The sequence below is a fragment of the Heloderma suspectum genome, chromosome 3 (genome assembly GCF_057233095.1).
Source record: "Heloderma suspectum isolate Gila_16-S chromosome 3, 16-S_ref, whole genome shotgun sequence".
Lineage (NCBI taxonomy): Eukaryota > Metazoa > Chordata > Lepidosauria > Squamata > Helodermatidae > Heloderma > Heloderma suspectum.
In genome coordinates this window covers 115,096,547-115,117,351 of record NC_139460.1, presented here as the reverse complement: position 1 = coordinate 115,117,351, position 20,805 = coordinate 115,096,547, and the positions used below count along the sequence as shown (strand labels likewise).

The following is a 20,805-nucleotide window of genomic DNA, read 5'->3' as shown; positions in this document are numbered from 1 at the left end:
GCTTTTGTGGACTACAGTCCACTTCATGCATCTGATGGAGTGAACTCTAGTCCATGAACGCTTATACCACAATAAATCTGCTAGGCTTTAAGGTGCCACAAAATTCTTCCTTGCTTTTGCTGCAACAAACTAGCACAGATGTTTTCTTTGCAATGGGAATCTGACGTTTTTGAGGCAAGCTGTCAGGGTGGAAACTGAGCCAATAGAACCCCAGAGCAGTTCTGATTCTGAGGAGGATCAGCAATCTGTGGGAGAGGAGCCCGCTCATCCCTCACAGGCACAGCAGCTGGCAGAGATTCCACCTGCCAGCATTCCTGAGATAGATAGTGATCCTAGCAGTGAGAAAGTGCGGGAGGGGGGCTTGCTAGACGCTCAACGCAGACGCAGGGAGCGACGAGCAATGGAGGGCGCAGAAAGGAGGCATAGTGCCCATTTGGCACGCAAGCAACAGCCGCCTCCCGTGGACCCAAGGGAATGAGGGAGGATCTCTCCCTAGCCCATAAGTTCAGGGTCTTCAAGTGATTCTCCTTCAAACGGGGATCAACTGCCTACTCGGAGCATAGGCCACTCTGCTGTTCCTTGCTTTAGTCGCTGGTGATTAGCATCTGAAAGAGTCATTAAGCTGTAAAAGGATTAAAGGCTTGAAAAGAATCCTTTCGTCTGTGTCTTGAGTTGGCTATTGGAGTGTACTGAAAGAGGCCGCCAGGGCGCTCCTGACACAAGCTATGTATCTTTACTCAGAAGTAAATCCCACTGAAGTGAATCCCAAGTAAGTGTACATAAGATTGCAGCTTAAGCAGTCAGTGACTGCACTTCACAAAAATAGAGAACTGCAAATATAAATAAATATGCATTTAATGTACCTCCAAATAGTTTGGAAGATGCACACAATGCTGATAATCAGAAGTTCCTGTTGGTAGGAACTAGTTTCATTGCCGGGGCTTCTTATCAACAAACTGGAGGCAATAGAAGTTTGGATCACAGGGGTTTGATTGTATCTCATTTTTAGTATGATGTGCTGATTTGTGCAACTCTGCAGTGCCTTTAATGATAGTAGAAATTACACTATAATAAAGTTCACAAAGTGTGTATACATTTTTTCTGAGAATATACAAGATAATGTTGATATACCAAAGATAAGAATGTTGTCAACATATAAAATAATAATAAAAGGGATTCATAGCATTATATAATTTGAACTGCCTGTCATTATGAAAGAATGGACTTCTACTTTGAAAGGCAAGTTATAGTGGGTGCCAGATGGGGGACCGTGACTCAAATATCTGCTTTGCCATAAAATTCACTGGGCTAGGTACTAGGTCTTAGTCTAATTGAGGGGTAGGCAACCGTTTTGGGCCTGTGGATACATTTGGCACTGAGAAACTGTTCTGGACACCACCACAAAATGGTTGCCATGAGAGATGTTGCTTAGCAGACAGAAGTCTTTTTCTTTCTTCTTTTTCTTGGTGGCTGGAGCTGTGTGCCATCAGCCTGCCACTGTCATTTCCTAAGAATGTCTCTGAGCCCATGGGTGTTCCAAAAGCATTAATGGGAAATGAGGATGGCACCACCTGTAAGCCATTATTTTGCTGTGAAGCGATCCCAGCTGCTATTAAGCAATTTTGTTAATTAATAAAAAGTGGGAGAGGTATGGTACCTTGGCAGGTTCCAAGAAAGTTATCCAAGAGTGCACTGCTGGTCATGGGCAGCACTTTGCTAGCTTTGATCTAACCTATGTCACATGTTTATTGTGATGATAAAATGGGCACAACTCATGAATGCCACCCTGAATTCCTTGAAGGAAGAGTGAGATAACAATGACAATAATAGGAAACCAATGGCAAATACATTCTGTATACTTGAGAAATATGGTCTCTTTAGAAGTAGTCTGCATAACACAATTGTGCTGAAAATGCTCACTCAGTTCTGCATGGTTCGGTGGTTATCCCTGCTTACCAGAAAATAACTGGAATAGTGATTGAATATAATAGGGTATAAACATTTTTAGGTATATATTCTGTTTGCTACATAATTATACCTTTTGGATACTGGCTTTGATCCATAGAAGCAGGGCCACATTTATGTATCACTGTTGTCATCGGAAACCAAAGAAATTTGAGTGCCAGCTGTTCCAAGCCCAGTTATGGAAACTGCTACATTTGTGGGACTGTCAGATTGGGATGTGACCATTAACTTGAACCACTGTACTCATTTTGCTTCCCTCCATTCAAGATAAATGTCTTTAAATGTTTCTATTGTCCTCTGAAAGAATTATATATTAAAACTATATTTTTGTAATCTCTTACCATCCATTGCTTTGAGTAGGAGTTTGGCTTGTCACAAAAGATAAAATGAGATTTAGGGCACAATCCTATCTAGATAGGCGGCCGCCTCCAAACTCGGAGGTGACTGCCTATCCAAAGCAAGGCAGGAGAAACACGGGGGGGGGGGGATCGTTCCTTCCGCACCTCTCCTGCCCTGCTTATTCTGCTAGACAGCCTTTTCTGGCTGTCTAGCTGTGGGGGGGGGCGAGCGGGAGAGGGGTCTGCATGGACGACACATAGGATATGTCGTACAAGTAATTCTGCTCTCCCCGCCCCGGAACGCCCCCAGCCCCGCCCCTTTTCAGCCACTCCGCACTCCTCTTCCGAGTGCAGAGGACGGGGCTTCTCTGCGCTGTCTCCGAAGCAGCACGGAAGTGGGGGGAAGTCGGTTTTCTGGGAACCAACCTTGGACCGCGGGCTCCAAGGTCGGTTACCAGAAAACATCATATCCTATGGCCATCTAGCCACTATCTAGCAGCCATAGGATTGCTCCCTTAATTGGTTTCCACTAGTCCAGACTTACAGGACTGGTTGTGTGGGGCTGTTTTCACAGAAGAAGCTAGATAATTAAATTAATGGTATTTCAAAGTGTGTTTAGTACTAGTTACTTTCAAAAAGGGCAGCTATATTAAAAGTAGTGCTGTGCTGAAAATTTCTCCCACATTTTTTCGACCATTCTCATTCAATTTGATAGAAGAGAAATTGCTTTCGAAAAGAAATTCAATGGTGAATTGGAGCAATTCTCAAAGGTTGGTTTTGGGTTTCTTGGACTTACCTTACTTAGGAGGAGGGTGGGGAATGAGCACAAGTGTCCTGTCTTCCATTGTACAATCATCTCTTTGGCAGCCTGTGGCCTCCTCAGCTCCCTGCACTTCAGTTGAAGCCCAGTGGAAGGCATCATGAACTAATTCCTCCCTTAGGGCTTTTTCAGATCAGGGGGTGCAGGCAGCCTGGGAGGCTAGCTGATTAGGTAAGCTCAAAAACACCACCAAAAGAAAGTCAACATAAATTATAGACTGTCCTGAGAATGAGGCAAAACAATGGAAGCCCCTTTTGTGGGGGAAGAAAACTTTCTGGAAATTGGAGGACAGATTTTGGCAAAGCATTAACTCCACGTCAGTCCTGGAGCTTGACACAACACTGTCCCACACACACACACACACAGCTGCATCGTGGTAGATGCAAAATGGGGGCCAGTCTGCCAACACAGTTGATGCTGTTGCAGCACGAAAAAAACCCAAACCCTTACCAAAAATGAAAGAAGTTGTGCTACAAGCCCTGCCAATGTGTGAGAAACTGTTGAGAATTTCTCCTTCCCTGGGGAGAAATTTAGTGAAATTTATCTTCCAAATTTCTCTGCCCACACATTAAGGTGGAGAATTTTGATAGGCCATCTGTGCACAGCTCTAATTAAAAGAGTTGTCCCTGAGGTGAACAAATCCAGCTGCCCAGCAACTGAGTCCCAGGTCTGCAGATTAACTAAAGAACAGATAAATCCCCATTCCTATATGTCCAAGCAATACTGAATATGTCATTTAGCTTTCATTGGAAGAATGGCTACAACTAGATAATGTGACACAAATGCAACAAACTTTTCCTTGGGATATAATGAGGCATGACCCGTTTGAATAACAGTTGTGGGAACGTTCTGTGTAGGGAGAGAAGTAGAATAATGCCTAATGAGCTATGGCTAATGAGGCATAACCCTTTACCTGTTGTGTGCTCAGTGAGATGGATGGACATGAGCCTCAGAAATACCACCCTGTAGTTACTCTGTAAAGGCAGGTCACATCTGGACCTTCATTTATATTTTCTTCCATATTTGCAGTACTTTAGAAGTATCGTTTTTAAAGTATTCAGCTTTATTTCACTATCCTGTTGCATGTATTAAAAATAAGAAAATGTGCAGACCAGGTTGGGAAGGCTGCCATAGTCTTTCACTGAGCACCAAGATTTCATGGGGGTGGAGGACAAAGAGTAGTTTTGCACCCTAAGGACTAACAGGCTTCTGCCCCTGCTGTTCTCTGGGTGATCGTTGGGGGGGGGGGGCTGGGTTGCAGGGCCCTGGACTTTGCCCCCAAGGTCCAGCTGTAGCTGCATCACTGCTCACTTGCCTAGGAGTAAATCCATTGAACTCAGTGGGACTTTTCCATAGACATGCATGGGTTGCATTATTGATGAGCCTCCTAGATATTCTAACAGGACAATTCTATGCAAATTTAGATAGTAAAAAGTCCTACAACTCCAAGCATTCCCCAGCCAGCATGACTAAACCTTTTGTAGGTTTTCTAGAGAGGGATTCTCTAGGTCCTACAAATTATCACAATTGTGGTTTCATCAAATAAGGCATGTCCCTGGGCAGTGATATACCTAGCTGTGGACACATCTGTCAGATTTCCTTTTTCTCACATTCACATTTCTTAAATCTCATGTTCTTTCCATCCAGAATATGGAGAAATTCACAAAGTTCGATACATTCTTGCCCAAAATAAACTGAAATGAAAATCTGCAAATTTGATAAATACAGGTATTCTCAGCATGGAGAGGACCATGTTGTGCCTGCCTGCAAAACAGCTGCTGAAGATGAGGAGCCTGTCAGAAAAACAGGTGACAACCCTAATTCAGTGCTAACATGGTTGAATCCACAGGGAGTCACACCCAGACTTCTAAGAACTAAGTAATCAAAAAGCCCTGGGCCTGGATGGATGAATCCTCAATTCTGGTTTCTCTCACATTCGATTTTTTTTTTTTTAATCTCAAGTTCTTTCCATCCCAAATATGAAGCCATTTACAGATTTTGGTAAATTATTATCTAAAACAGTATGTATCCCTAGCAGTTTATAGAGATGATACATGGAGTAATACTGCCCTACACCATCTTACAGCAGAGAGATATGGGCTTATATGGGAAGACGCCTTTGGTAAAATACATTGGACCAAGTTTGAAAAGTCAACATTACATCTTGAATTATTAATTTATTTATTTACAGTATTTATATACTGCTCCACATTTAATGAGATTTCGGAGCAGTGAACAATAAAAGATAAAATGATAAAAGACATAAACCACCATATCAAGGGAGCAATCCTATGGCTGCTAGTCATCAGCTAGACGGCCATAGGATACATTGGTTTCCAGGAACCAACCTCAGAGCCCATGCTCCGAGGTCAGTTCCCTGAGAACCGACCTCCCCCCCCACGTTGCCTCGCAGGCAGCTCATAATGGCCCCGCACTCCATGCTTGGAAGAGGAGTGCGGAGCTGCAACAATGAGGCGTTTCTGGGGGCATTCCAGGGCGGGGAAGGCGGAAATGCTGGTACGACACATCCAATGTGTTGTCCGGCAGCCACTTCCCCCGCTCTACCTTCTCACAGCTAGACAGCCAAAATCATCTTGTCTAGCTGCAAATGCGGGGTGGCTGAAGCACGGAGGGGATGATCACCTCCGTGCTTCTCCTGCCCTGCATTGGATAGGCAGTTGCCTCTGAGTTCGGAGGCGGCCGCCTACCCCAGTAGGATTGCACCCTAAAAGTATTATTTCTACAAACAGAGTAACAAAAAAACTTGAGGTTACTAGCATCTGTACCACCATGGCCATAGCTGGCGAAGCCATAGCTGGTGAACTAGCCAAAGCTGGTAGAAGGTAGTCCGAGCTGCCAGGGCCACTTGGGCCTCCAGTGACAGTGATAGATCTAGGAGTGCAGACTACAAACCTGATCTTTCAGAAGGAATGCAACCCTGTCCAGAACAGGCAATGAGCCTGCTTCCCGGACTTGGGACCCACTCACCCACAGGGCTTCCATCTTGCCAGGATTCAGCTTCAGTTTTTTGGCCCTCATCCAGCCCATTACTGAGTCTAGACGCTGATCCAGGACTTGCACTGGTTAGGCCTCATCTGGAGTACTGTGTCCAGTTGTGGGCACCACATTTTAAGAAGGATGCAGACAAGCTGGAGAGGGTTCAGAGGAGGGCAACAAAGATGATCAGGGGACTGGAAACAAAGGCCTATGAAGAGAGACTGAAAGAACTGGGCATGTTTAGCCTTAAGAGAAGACTGAGGGAAGATATGATAGCGCTCTTCAAGTACTTGAAAGGTTGTCAATTCTTGCTTCTTGCAGACTCTTTCCTGATTTCCCAAGCATCGGGATATCATGACAGTCCAGCCAGTAACTCAAAAGCTCAAGTAGTTGCTACCCAGCAGCACCAGCACATGGAAACGAGGTAAAAACCTGTTTAAACTTGAGATCCAAAGAGGAAATTTCTAAAACAAGGAAGAAGCAAGAAGACCTGTGGCATTTTCACACTGTAGAAAATCAATGCTATATTTCCATTTGACTGCCAGTTATGACTGGCAAATGGAAGTTAGAACTTGTCCGGCCCTGACTAAAAAAAATTCAGACCACCACGGGTCTCTGGAAGCAGACAGTAAGTGGACTGTTATAAAGGACTGCATTGTCCAGGCATCCCCCTGCCATACATTTTGTTACTAGGCTGGCAATTCTATCCCAGAGCCTTTGGTACTGTACCTGCAAAAAGCATGCCCCAAAGAGTTTAGGCTGGGAAAAATAGCCACAGTCTACGAAAGGAGAACATCTCAACAGTTCTGATGCCTGAAGCCCCAGAGCTTCCCAGCTACAGCCTGATGGGCAGAAGATGCATGGCTTTCCCATGATTCCACATGTCCATGCCCAGCTGCACTGACCACTGCAGCTTGCAGAAACCTCAAACAGCACAGTTCAAAGCTAGATAGTGGTTCATTTAGGTAATTTTAGACTCTGGACTTGGTCTTACGGAGGGGTTCTTTTGACAATAATGTGTATTACTTCACTTCAAAATTTGGTAAGCCAGCCCTACTACATTTGGGGGAAGCGGGAGTTCCTGCTCCTTCTACTGAGTGGGGCGCTGGATATCTGCCCCAAAGTCCTACCCTGATGGCACCACCGAAGCTGGATGGCTGTTGCTTGCTACTGTTGGTTGGAGGAGAACAGGGGTTGCTTTCAGCCATCATTTTCTAAGAACTATCATTGAATGATACCAGAGACACCCCAACTACCTGCTAGAATCAAAGAGACAGTAGCTGGAGAAGGAATGAAGATTTGTACCTGCCCCACCATCGGATGCACAGCTACCAAGGAAAAGAATACAGCTTGCTTGCTTGCTCGCTTGCGCTCTCCCTCTCTCTCTCTCTCTCTGCCAGTCACCCTTCCCATTATCAGACAGAGTCTATGGATCTACCCCTATGGCCTAACCAACCAGATATGATAGGAGAGTGACTGAGGAAGAATTAGGACAGATCAAGTGGATTTTTTCCCTCTTTAGAGCAGGATCTAGAGCTCCTTAAGAAGGATTAATGTCTGTGGCTAGAGAGGTTCCAAGCACAAGATAGACGTTCTCAATACCAACTACTCCAACTTCCACAAATTGCCGTTGTAAGTGACAGTGTATCTTCTGATGCTGCTAATTTTTATGGCTAACTACCATGGTAATTAAAATTATTAATTAAATATGACTCCTTGTTAAAAAGTGATCGCAGTTAACCAAGCACTTAATATGAAATATAAAAGAATTTGTTGAAGCATCAAATATGATTAATGAATTCATCATCAGTACCATGGTACAGCTATCTAAAACGCACACGCACGCATGTAGAGCTGTTCAGAATGATTTGTTGTACAATTATTTTATAAATGTTAGACATGCTATTTAAACTGGTCTTTACCAGAAGCTGTAACAAATTAGTGTTGTGTTAACAACAAAGTCTGACAGTTTGCTTCCACAATCTACCATAATAGTTTTCAATGAAACATTTTAGCCTAACAACTGTGCCCTTGTCTGGAGTAGAAACAAATTAGGTTAATGTAATTTTCTAAAGATATATTAAATAACAAGATATTCACGATTAATATTGATGTATGTTCTGATTAGGCAGAAAATGCCTCCCTGAGACATTCATCCTGTGTTACGATGATCCTTTCTTATCTTGCAAACTGCTCAGGAACTAGGAAAACCGGCTCTCTGGAAAGGAAACCAAAACAGGTGCTTCTAGCATGGATACCAGATATTTCCTGGCTGATATCCTTTATACCTTTATGGATGTGTCCTAGTGATTATTGTGGAACATGTTCTTGGTACATGATGTAGATTCAGATGGATGCTTATCTTTCACTCAACATGTAGTGGCAATCCATGTGGATCCCATGCTTGTGACTGCTCCAAAATATGCTCTCACCCTGCATTAGCAAATATCAAGCCTGTTTACTGCATGTACTGTAAGCCAAGCCAGGCAGGATCACTTGAGCATTTTTCCATTTCCATATTGTCACTGCCTGTCCATCCGTGCTCCCTGCTGCAGCTTTATCCTGCATTTGTCATAAGTTTAAGAAAAGCTAGGGGAAAAAATCTCTACATCCTACCAAACAGGTAATAACGTCTGTTGGAAGTGGGGCAAAATTACCATAGACACAGCTGCCTACAAAATCAAGTGCCACCAGAACATTTGGTTCCCTACATTGCAGAAGTACATTCCTAAGAGGTGAATTTCTAGTCTGTGCATGCAGAAAGTGAATTGCATTTTATGGTTATTTTAGCCTGTCTCATTCCGGGAATATTTTTTTTTAAAGACATTTATTATTTATTTATGCTAAGTATTTTATACCCCCTTCAATCATATACCCAGGGCACTTTACAAAAAGAATAAAACAATTAAAATGTATTGTATCTCAAAATGTATCCTTAATTTGAAAGTTCCTGACGAGGAGTTGTACAGAAGGTAAAATTCCATTAAGTATGACTTCTGCTGTCATCATGACACTAGTGTGATGGGAAAAGACATGCCTGGTGAAATTCTAAAATCATTGGAGAAATGTCCCCTATCCCGATGACTTTAAGTGCCTTCCTGATAGAGGCTAATTGCTGCATGACACAAATTCAGCAGGAGTAGATGCTAGGGGGAAAAAGCAGCAACTTTACACTATTTGAATTTATGCCTACCATGCTGTTCTTAAGTGCACAGAGCCTGTGCACTTAAGGAAGGAGGAACCCCTTGGCATCCCTACTGTGAGACTTTGGAGAAAGTCACCATAAGTATACAAGCACACAGGCAAGCATAGGAAGGTAAGGTAATGTCAAGGTAAACACAGTCAATTCCAGTATGAAGCATTATTTCCTTTATCCATCTCCATCAGCTTTCTACAGACATCCTCACAGCTGAAAAATCCGTACACATTTTCAGTTTCAGCATGGTTCCAAGCCCTACAACTAACTTATATCACCTCTGCTGCTGAGCTGCAGAGGTGACTTCTCTCAACTGAAGAAGTCAGCCACACTAGAGACGACAGACTTACATAGGGATTCCAAGTACGGTGGCACCTTGGACAAAGTGGGGGAGGCAGATGTACAGGGAACATGGGTGGACAGGCAGCGACAATACAGCCATGGAGAAGCACTCATATGATCCTGTCTGGCTTGCATGTACTGTATGTTCCCAGTCTAGTTTTGGGAATTTGTGCAGAAGCCAAGGAGACATATGCTCCCTGGCTTCTCTGCCAAGTACCTCAGATTCAGAATCAAAATCTCAGAAACATATAAAGGGAAGAAGCCAACTAGGGGCAGCAGGAGAATTCAAACGGGTGCCAGAATTGAGAGAGATCCAGGTTGCTGAGAGTAGGCCATGCTTGCCTTGATTCTGCCAACCCCACCACCACCATCACCACTGCCCTTTGGGGTGTTCTCCCTCATTGTGCAGGTTTCTAAATCATAACTGGATGCAAGCTGGGGATGGACCCTGCAAGCACCCCCATTCTCTCCTTCATGCAATTGTAATCATGCGAGGGGAGAATGCCCCCAAAGGACGACAAACTGTGAGTTTCTTCTGGGGATTCTGGACTGTTTTATCCCACTCCTTGGCCGGAAAAGATATCCCCTTATGTCTATGGGAGCTACAGCCTTCACTCCTTTTTCCTCTGGTTAAAATACTTCCCTTCAGGGAAGGACAGAAGGACACTATTGAACCTTTTTCTTCTTTTTTAAAGTATTCTATTGGAATACTAACCCCCCCCCCCGAGGATATTTAGGGTGAACAGGGGAGGAGGGTGATTGCCCATTCTTAAAGCCACTGGCATAAAGCGATGGTTTATAACATATTTGTAAGGTATGTTGTTTTTGTTGTTAAGGCTTCAATTCTATACCCACTTACCATGAATTAAGCCCCATTGAACTCAGCAGAATATACTTTTGAGAAGGATCTATAGCAGCCTTCTTCCACCTAGTGCCCTTCAGATGTGTTGGACTACAACTCCAGTTGCTGGGGAACATGGGTGGGAGGGTGCTGTTGCACTCATGTCCTGCTTGTGGGTTTCCCATGAGCAGCTGGTTGGCCATTGTGTGAACAGAATGCTGGACTAGATGGACCCTTGGTCTGATCCAAAATAATTCTTCTGATGTTCTGTTGTTCTTATATTCCAGCATCCCTCAGCCAGTACAGTTGGCTTTGTAGTCCAATGCATCTGGAAGGTACCAGATTGGGGTAGGCTGGTGTATACGATTGGCGTTCTAGGAAAAATTGTACGGTCTAATTCATCACTGTTTTTATTTCTACAAAGTATTTCTTCTTTCCTCTTCACTTATTTCTAACTCACTGCAGATAACTTGCTAAGCCATTTTATATTATAAGATTTTTCTTTCTCTCTCATGAAGAACAGATCAGTCAAAATGTGTCTGTGATTAGATTTTGGATAATACATTATTCATTGTATCTCCATAACTTGTTTTTTTATTTTGTTTTGTTTTGTAAGCTGGACATTCATACAATCCCCCCTACAGAATAGGGAAATACTACCCTGTTGATTCATCTGGAGCTCTTGGCAACTTTTGATATCCTACCAGGGATGGGCATCTTATGACCCTCCAGATGTTTTGGCCTATAACTTCCATCAGCTCTAGCCAGCATAGCTAATGCTGAGGGATCATGGGTGTTGTACGACAAAATATCTGGAAGGCTGCAAGTTACCTCCCCTCCCCTAAACTTTAGTACTCTTCTGGATTGCCTGTCTGGGTTGGAAACATGGGACCCTACATTTTATTTCCATCCCCATCTGTTAAGAAGAAACTAGATGATCTTCATGTGGGAGATTTCTCATCCACTCCATGACAATTGCTATTTGAAACGCTGCGGTGTGTTCCATCTTTCCTCCCATTTAAATTCTACATCAAACTGCTTGGAAGGATTTTGAAGTGTCATCAGTATGCTGATGACAACCTACTCTGTTTATCTTTTTCATGTGATCCAGGTGTAGTAGTTGACATTCTGAGCAGCTCCATGGAGTCAGTAATGAACTGGATGACAAATAAAATAAACTGAAGTTTAATCCAGACAAGACAGAAGTGTTGACGGTAAGTAGCTCAGCAGCTCCAGATTTGGTATTCTGATTGTACTGGATGACTTTTGTATTCCCCATTAAGGATTAGGTCCACAGTTTGGGAGTGCTTCTGGACTTTGCTCCAGGTTGTTCAGGTAGCATCCATGACCAGGATGGCTTTTAATCAGCTTCTGTTGCTACACCAGCTACAGTCTCTCCTGAGGAAAGAAGATACTGCCATCATCCATGCCTCAGTAAGTTCCAGGTTAGACCGCTAGACCATGTTTTATATGAGGATGTCTCTAAAAAGTGTCCACAAACTATAGTCAGTCCAGAATGTAGCAGCCAGGATGTTAACCAAGAGGACATGCTGCTTTGAGCGTATTAGACCAGTGCTGAAAGGTCAGAACTGACTTTGTTTCCAGGCCCATTTCAATAGGTGGCACTTGCCTTTTAACCTCTAAGTGGTCTGTAAAATATTTTTTCCATAAACACTTTACAGAAGAGAAGAATGCTTAATTAGTATGGCAACCCCCTAGTACATGGATTGGCACACTATTTCTAATAACAATAAATGAGATAGAGAAAAATGAAGGTGGGGGATAGCATTTGCCAAATAAGGGTGGGGAGGGTGCTAGGGAAATGGTGAGGCAGGACTAGGAAGCTGTTTGTGGAGAGCTTGAGTGCAAGTAAGGTAAGGTGAATGATGCAAGGGGCAGAATAAATACATCCAGAGACATATTAGGAGAAATAAAAGGAAACAGAACCAAAGTGGGTATATTTACCTTGTTTCAAAATAAGGGGAACATAAAAGAAACACACTTTCCCAATGGTATTTCCATTTTTCCTTAAATCAGCTAGTAAAGGCTACCTTATTTGATTCTCCTTTTGGAAGGAGGAAAGAAGGATAAATATTTAAACTGTGATCTGTTGCTAATTTTCAGATCAGTTTTGGCTAATTTTTAATTAATGATGTATTGATTGGTTGGTTTTAGACTCAGTGTTAATGTGTATTTTGTGTTCGATACTGCTTAAATTTTTACTGCTTTACCTGTCAGACTAAAATCCTGTATGTTCTTACCAGCAAGTAACCCTATTGAATTCAGTGGAATTTACTTCTGTGTAGAAGTGTATAGGATTGTACTGTTATGTTTAACTGCCTTGGACACCTTTTGTAGAAAGGCAGCGTACAAATATTTCTAAGAAATGAAAAACAGAAACATTCTGGAAATGCCATTTATGGTGTACGAGAGGCTTACAAAATTTTGTTTCTGTAAAAACTCATTTTATATTAATTTTCTGATGAAACTCAGTTATGATGGTTGGGAGCAGAGATTTCAAATGCTAACTATAGATAAAATGTATCAAAATCGATAAAGTTCTATTTTTTCCAATAAAAATCAATATAATAAAGTGTTATTATATTGGGAAATATAATTATTTCCCAATATAATTATATATTATATAATTATAAGTGTTATTATTTTGGGAAATCCTTTCCCAAATAAAAAGGATTTTAACAATCATATGCAGAGTTAGACATACCCAAATCCATTGTTTTAAAGTGGGTGTGCACAACCCGTGCTGTGTGTGCAGCCCCCAGACATATTTCATACTCTGTGCTGCTGTTGAATTCTTCCCCTCTCCCTGCTGATGCTCAGCATCTCTGCTTATTCACTGCTAATACCAATCAGAGTCACTAAGGGCGCAATCCTATGCATGTTTAGACAAAGAAAAGGCCTACAACTCCCAGCATTCCCCAGCCAGCCCTCTCCTCCCCCGCAACACTGCAGCAGCTGGTATCAATGCTTCCGTGACCCCCAGTGACCAGGAAGCTGCTACTGGTGCAGAAACAGCAATGCTTGTCAAGTCGCTGGGGGCGGTGGGGGGAAAGCCTGCTAATAGTGGTGCTGAGGCAGCAATGCTCGTCGGGTCACTGGGAGAAGGAGAAGGTTTCAATTCATCCTCCCTGCAGCAACCTCAAAGCTGCTGGTATCACTGCTTCTGTGCCGCTATTCTGTTCTCTCTGTCAGGAGAGCAGGAAGGTAAAGCGAAAGCAGCTGGCATCACTGCTTCCACATTGCTAATGGTGTAGTGGCGCAGAACCAGTGTGGTGTAGTGGCGAGAGTGTTGGACTGGGAGCTGGAAGATCCGGGTTCTAGTCCCCACTCGGCCATGGAAGCTCACTGGGTGACTTTGGGCCAGTCACAGACTCTCAGCCCAACCCACCTCACAGGGTTGTTGTTGTGAGGATAAAATGGAGGAGAGGAGGATTATGTACGCCGCCTTGGGTTCCTTAAGGAGGAAATAAGGTGGGATATAAATAAATAAATAAATAAATGGCAATGCGGAAGCAGCGCTGTTGGTCGGGGTTGCCAGGAGGAGGAGACTTTAGCCTCTTCCATGTTCCAGTACCCTGAAGCAGCAGCCATTGCTGTTTCCACACCGTCAACATTGACACAGAAGCAGCGCTGCTTGTCAGGCTTGCTGGGTGGGGGTGGGGAGACAACGGTTTAGCTGCCACCTCCCTCAGAAACCCTGCAGTACTGCTCCCACCACCCCAGTGATCTTGGGGGGGGGGGGTTGCGCGTGTTTGCATGTGCGCAGCCCCTGCTGACACGAGATCTGTTGTAAAGCAAAATGAAGTGATCTGAGAAGATTCTAATGCTTTACAAGAGTATTGGGTCTCTTGTGTAGTGTATGTTACAAAAGTGATAAAAGCTTTTTAAAACTCGGAGTCTGATAGCAGCGGAGATCTATGGGAAAAGCCGTGGGATCCCTAAGAATAGCATTCCCTTGCTGTGAAGGACAGATTTCTTTCCCAACATTTAGGCCGTTGCACGCTCAAAAAAGTTATATTCAAGAAATGTGTAATTTTTACTTGGAGATTGTTTTTCCACAATGTGAAAGCTAGTGGACTGTTAGAAGCTTTTCCTAAAATAATCTCTTTAGCAAGCTTGAAGTTTTAAACTAGGTTCCTTGAGCAAATATGTTACATAACATAGATTTGCAGTGAAACCTAGCCAAAGCATTCCAGTTAAGAACAGGTAACAGACAATAATAAGCTATTTACGTTATCTTCATGGCTTGTGGGATTTGAACAGTTCTTTCAATAATCTTTCTTACAGAGAAACCTGCTGAGGTTAATGGAAGGTAAGCAAGTATATTAAAAGACTGTCCATGAGTGGATATAATAAAACAGATTAATGGGTAAGCAGTGACCAAAAAATGTAGGTAGACATAAATAGAGGATTTCTATTATATATATCTTGCACAATACAGGGGTAGGCAGAAAGTAGATCTCCAGATTTTTGAACTCCAACTCTCAGTATTCCTGATCATTGGCTATGCTGGCAGGGGTTTCTAGAAGTTGAAGCCCCAAACTTCTGGAGATCTACCGTCTGCCCAGTCCTGAAGTAGAATATACTTTTAGAAATACTTTCAAATCTCCTTTCCCACAACCAAGACGATTGCACTGTCTTGCATTGTCTTTAGGAAAAACTGAAACCAAAATTACAGCCTCAATTGTTGGCTAGGTGACTATGTGATCAAATCTAGGTTTTCCAGTGGAAGAACAATATAATTAAAAATGTAGGTGTTTTCAGAGTGAGAGCACATCATCTGGTTTTATTTAATGTTTTATGTTGAGTTGCTGGGTAAATCCAGCAGCAAGAGTTAAGGTGTGTTCAGACTGGCACTTATCTCATTTGATTCCTTGTCCGGATATTCATCTTTGCATATTTCCCAAATGCTCTTCCTTGTCCTGGAGTTGAACATTCTGTGCATGTGTGTGTGTGGGCAGAAATCTTAAAACAATCTATTTGCACAGTAAAATTTAACCTGTATTGAATTTTTGTATCCAATATATACCAAATCCTGGGTGGAACAATGAGACAGGTCTTTGAGCTTTACTAAAATAAGGTTTCTAGGGTGAATAACTATGCCAGCGCAATAGCACAATCGATGCAAACAGCAAAATTTGAATTGTTTGATACAAGACTTATAAATTCTCTCTCTCTCTCTCTCTCTCTCTCTCTCTATATATATATATATGTGTGTGTGTGTATGTGTGTGTGTGTATATGTATATATATATGTATATGTATATGTCTTTGGGTTTCCCCTTTGGGTTTAATTCAGAGACTACAGACCTCCCTCATTCCTGAGGCTGGACAGCTTTATGGCCAGCTCTTTGTCTACTGTTTCTGATAATGGAGACCAGGCTTTTCTACCATTCTGTCGAAATTTTAAAACTTACCTGTTTACTCAGTCAAACCTATGAATGAGATAATAGCAGAAGCAATGTATTTTCACTCCCAAATCTTCCAAAGAAATGTTTAAATCTTAATACCATAAAGTTATGTTTTGTATATAGTTAGAATTAGTGTGTGTGTGTGTGTGTGTGGTTTTTTTAATAAAAGATATTTTATTAGGGCTTATTTCTTTCAGCCTCTGTAATACTTATGTGGGCATTCTTCTCTTTTCTGATTATTTGTGAAATTTATTTATTATCTGAAAGACCTTAATACATTAATTATTGGGTTTATTTTATTAATCCTATGATATTTTCAGTTTTATTTGGTTAATGTGTTGCCTGGTTAAACATACTCAGTCATTTTATTCTACATATATGAGAGAATAAAAATCAATTAGGGAGCAACCCTAGGGCCACTAGTCAGTGGCTAGATGGCCATAGGATACGTCGGTTTCCTGAGAATCGACCCCCCCCCCCATAGGAGTGTGTTTTATTTCTGGAAAGGGGATTTCATTTCTGTTTTGAATCAAAGCAATGCACCAGCGAAAAATACCCCCTTGTGAAGCATCACCTTTAATAGAAACCTGTGAATGTTAAATATTAAGAGATTCTGCAAGCAAACAGATGCCATTACTTTGTCTATACTCCTGTGTAGCTTGGCCAAGCGGTTTAACATGTTACAATTTGCATGGAGTGAGGAGAGCATGGATCATTTCTTCTGTTCTCAATATAAGTTATAACATCTGAAGCTGCTCTGTACATCTGATTCATATGGGCATTTATCCATTTCTTCTATAGTAACATAAAATTTGCTGTTGCCTGTCTTACTACCATGATGCTGCTAGTTGAATCAACCAGAAAGGCTAGTACTGGTGCCAAAACTATGAATCAGATCTAGGGATTTCCATATAGCCTGGAACCTGGGTAGGTTCATGAAAGCTGAATTGGCCTCTCTGTAATGGTCCCGTTGAGCTCTTAATCCTTTTAAAATCAGAGTAACTTACAAGGAGCATTTCGGGAAAAACACCCCACTTCTACCATGGAATTATGTCCAGTAGCAGGCACAAACCACAGTGCTGTGCCAGAACTGACACCAGCACTGTCAGGATTAGCCTCTGTGTTTGCTCCCAGGGTAAGGACATTTCATAGATCAGTATGACTGGCAGCAGGCAAACAGCTTGGTAGAACAGGGCAGCATCTGAATAAGAAGGCCATTTCAGCCAGATGCTGAGGGTCAAGGAAATTAGAGTGGAGAAGAATATCCCTGAGAACAACAGGGACAATCCTCAGAGTCTGGCTATTTCCAGAATTTAAGCCCTGTCCCACCTCTAGAATTTCTACCGTGGACTGAACGGCAGAATGCAGAGACAGCCTTCTCAAGGTAGGGGTGATTCCCTTTGCAGAAGCTAGATGGTTTCCCACTCTTTGAGAGTGTCAGTATGACAAGACTGAGGGAACACTGAGCATTACCTGCATATTTGTGGAAATCTGGTAAGAAATGAAGCCTCCTTGGGTATGAGAAATCAGCCTGAGATTTTGAAGAACTAAGTTTTACATCAGGAACCTACAACTAGGGTTTAAATGTACTATGCATCTTGAGTAGCATTCTGCTACTCTCCTTCAGGAAGCAAAATGTCTTGGGCTGGCCCTGATCAAGCAGTGTGTACATGTTTTTCAGTACAATATGGAGACTTTATAAGTATTTGATTTGTTTGGGCCCATAAGCCGTAACAAAACTAAAGAAGTTGTTTCCATTTTAATTTAGTTTGCATGCAGTTATCCTTGGTTTCTTAGACTTTTTGATAGCCACTTATTGGCTCCTTTTGAAAGTTGTGTAGATTAAATGCATAAAGGAAAGCAATAGTAATTTTCAAATAACCCGACTACCTTATTTGAATGCAATTCTTGGGGGGCAAGGTTGGTATTAACATGCAATTTTCTGCATGATTTAATAAATGACGAAACAACTATATCAAATAAGTAATATTTTTCAATAGTAATACTTCTTATGTGAAGAACGTATTCTTCTCATAATCTTCTATGTATATCATTTATTTATTAGGCTGCTTATTTTAATTTATATCTCAGCCTGTCCCTAATGTTCTAGGCAGTGAGTTTACACAATGTATAGTATTTCATGTTGAAAAGAAACAAGATAAAGAACAAAGACATGGAATTAACCCCCAAACATTCCAAAAACAACCACAAAATAGCCAGGGACCTTTTGCAGCCATCCACAGAACAACTGCTCATCATCCTTGTTGGAAAGGACGAGTCACAAGTTACCAGCAGCTGTTAGTCCTCTGGCTGTTGGCTGTCTTTTCCATGTTTTTTATTCAGGCATAGCAAATTAACTGTGCACAGTCCTCTTAAAAGCAACACTGCCTTCAGACTCTCCCTTCTTCCTCTTTCCTTAGGGCTCATCCAGACAGGGGTTTAAAGGTGCGATCAGCTTGTCTTGTTTGCGGGAATTTTTCGGCTGCCCACATGACATCATTAGTCTCCTGCAATGTGTCATATCATCTCGTGTTTCCCCCCACTTCTCCCGTGTTTTCTCACACTGAGGAAAATTCATTATTTATTTTCTGGTGCAGCATAATATACACACGCACGCACACATACACACAGTGGTGTGGCTGCCTGATTTTGGGAGCTTGTGGAGTTTTGGAGGTGTGCAGCTGTGTGATGTGTAAGGTGATGTTACCGGGGGCATGTTTTGATGGCTTCAGGCTGGTGAGAAAGCCCCATTTCTCCCTCACTTTGGAAGGCAGTTGAACCTCTCCCCACTGCTGCTGCTCTTCCCTTCATTCCCCCATCCCCAACACACACAATGAGCTGCTGTTTCAGCAACAAAATAAAGGGTGCTATGTGTGTGGGGCAACTAGTAATATTTGTTACTAGTTGTGGGGGATCTTCTCCAGAATTGTGCAGTTGCACAGTTCGGAAAGTCTGAAGATTCACTGCTGCATGTTTACTTCTGTGTAAGCACATGCTGTCTCAATTCGGATTGGGACCATGGTGTTCGGGGTGGGGGGGAGGTTTAAACCCTTTTTTCCCCATCACCAGTTTCTCCCCTGAGATTCTTTTATTCTCCACCTCTCCTTGAGGGTTTAAAAAAGAAAATGACTAAAATAGATACTTCTTTCTTTTTTTAACCCCCCGCCCCGCCCCACCCAGGGTTAAAAATACATCACACACGCTAACACTATTGGCATTGCGCTAGAAGTCCCATACAGTAGTGCAACATAATTTGCATCATTGGATACTGCCCTTTGTGAATAAATCAGCCAACTCCAGTGTGAAGCCTGACTTCAATAGTCAACATTCAATACACACAACACATCACCTCTGCTGATAGAGTTCTTGTTGGGAAACAATCCACACTTGATCCCATAATCTGTACCCATTTATACTCTGTAGTCTGCTTCCTGGTTTGTTTCTATGTTGCTTGCATGAGACCTTCTAGCTCTTTAATGATTTATTTTGTAGGATTAGTCTGGACAGAGGCTGGAAGGTGAATTTGCAAGGTTGGAAAGGTAATAGGTTTTCTCATTTCTTGCCTACCAAAATTCAGCAATAGAGAAGACTGTAGCTAGTTTTATAGTATTCCGAAGCAAAAAAAAAAAGCAAAGGGCAAAACTGTTTTTCTCCACTCAGACATTTTTATATAGAGACACTTTAAGTAATTCCAAAACTCAGCATAAAAGCTATGCTCCTGGCTTCGCTTCATTTGCTTGGGCTCTGACCCAGAGAGTTCTGCCCCAGGTCCTATGCAGGCATGTGCATTTTTAAGCCACTGGAAACCTTTTAGATGGCTACAAATGTGCAAATTCTGGGATTGGTTTGCAAAAATGTTTTCAACACTCAGTCCTATAATTCTCGGCAAAGACCACGTGTATGTCATGGTAGGGTGGCAGAAAATGCATGAATTTTGATTGCATGAAAATGGGAGGAAAAGATGAAATATAACTTCACAAGTATCCTGATCTATTTCCAAATTTACTCATGATTTGTGATAGTACGTTTGCTTCCAGCAATGTCTGTTGGGGTTGGGGCTGCTGCTGTTGTTTTTGTTGGATTTATATGGCTACCCATCCACACACGTTCCCTGAGTGGTTCACAAAGCCAAAAATCCATGTGTTAAAACAGATTGGATAGTGACATACCTAGGGATGTTAGAGAAATCTGCAATGGATTCAAATGAGATCAGATTCCTGTGAATCTGACCTGTGGATTCCACAGTGGAATGGCTTTTCCCGAGTCTCGCAGATCTTTTTTTTGGGGGGGGGGATTTGTGTAAATGTGCACTTGTGCATATTACCACAAGTGCGCATTTGCAAATGAATGAAATTGTCATACAAAAAATTCCAATTCCATCAACATATGGATGATGGAACGAAAGACACCTAGAAATCCACGAAACAGATGGAATGGAGTTAATAAAATCTATACTTCCCTAGATATACCCCAGTGAGTGGTGCACCACCACACAATGAACTCTCATGCTGTGAATGGACAAAAACTCCTAGAGGCAACAACAGCAACCACTGGCTCCAGGTAACATATAAAACTGCCCAAGTCAGCTACACCCATGCAATTATTAGAACATGTAGTTTAGCCCTTCTTCTCTGGTTCAGGATAGTTACTCCTAGGGCCCATCGACATGGAGATGGTTTCTGAGGTGATTCCTTTTAAATCCAGGTTTTTGTGAAATCGGGTTCGCTTCTCCCATGGCAAATGAAGCCAGTAAAACAGTGTATACAGTTTTTTAGAAAACGCTTTCATGGGGCAAACAGCTCCTGCAGCCGCATGAGTTGGGGGTTGGATGGGCAGAGTCCCGTGAGGAGAACTGAACGTCATCAACTGCATAGG

At 42.3% G+C, this 20,805-nt stretch overlaps 1 protein-coding gene across 14 annotated transcripts in view; it reads left to right on the top strand.

Annotated features, from left to right (window-relative positions):
• STS (steroid sulfatase) overlaps positions 1-20,805 on the top strand; it is a 175,039-nt gene that overhangs the window by 2,610 nt on the left and 151,624 nt on the right. For 6 of the 14 annotated variants that reach the window (XM_084844252.1, XM_084844242.1, XM_084844251.1 and 3 more), the window contains exon 2: positions 11,611-11,713. The exons of 2 other annotated variants lie outside the window; for them this stretch is intronic. The gene's annotated coding sequence lies outside the window, so the exon portion shown is untranslated. 6 more of the 14 variants (XM_084844247.1, XM_084844244.1, XM_084844246.1 and 3 more) reach the window with 6 other exon arrangements.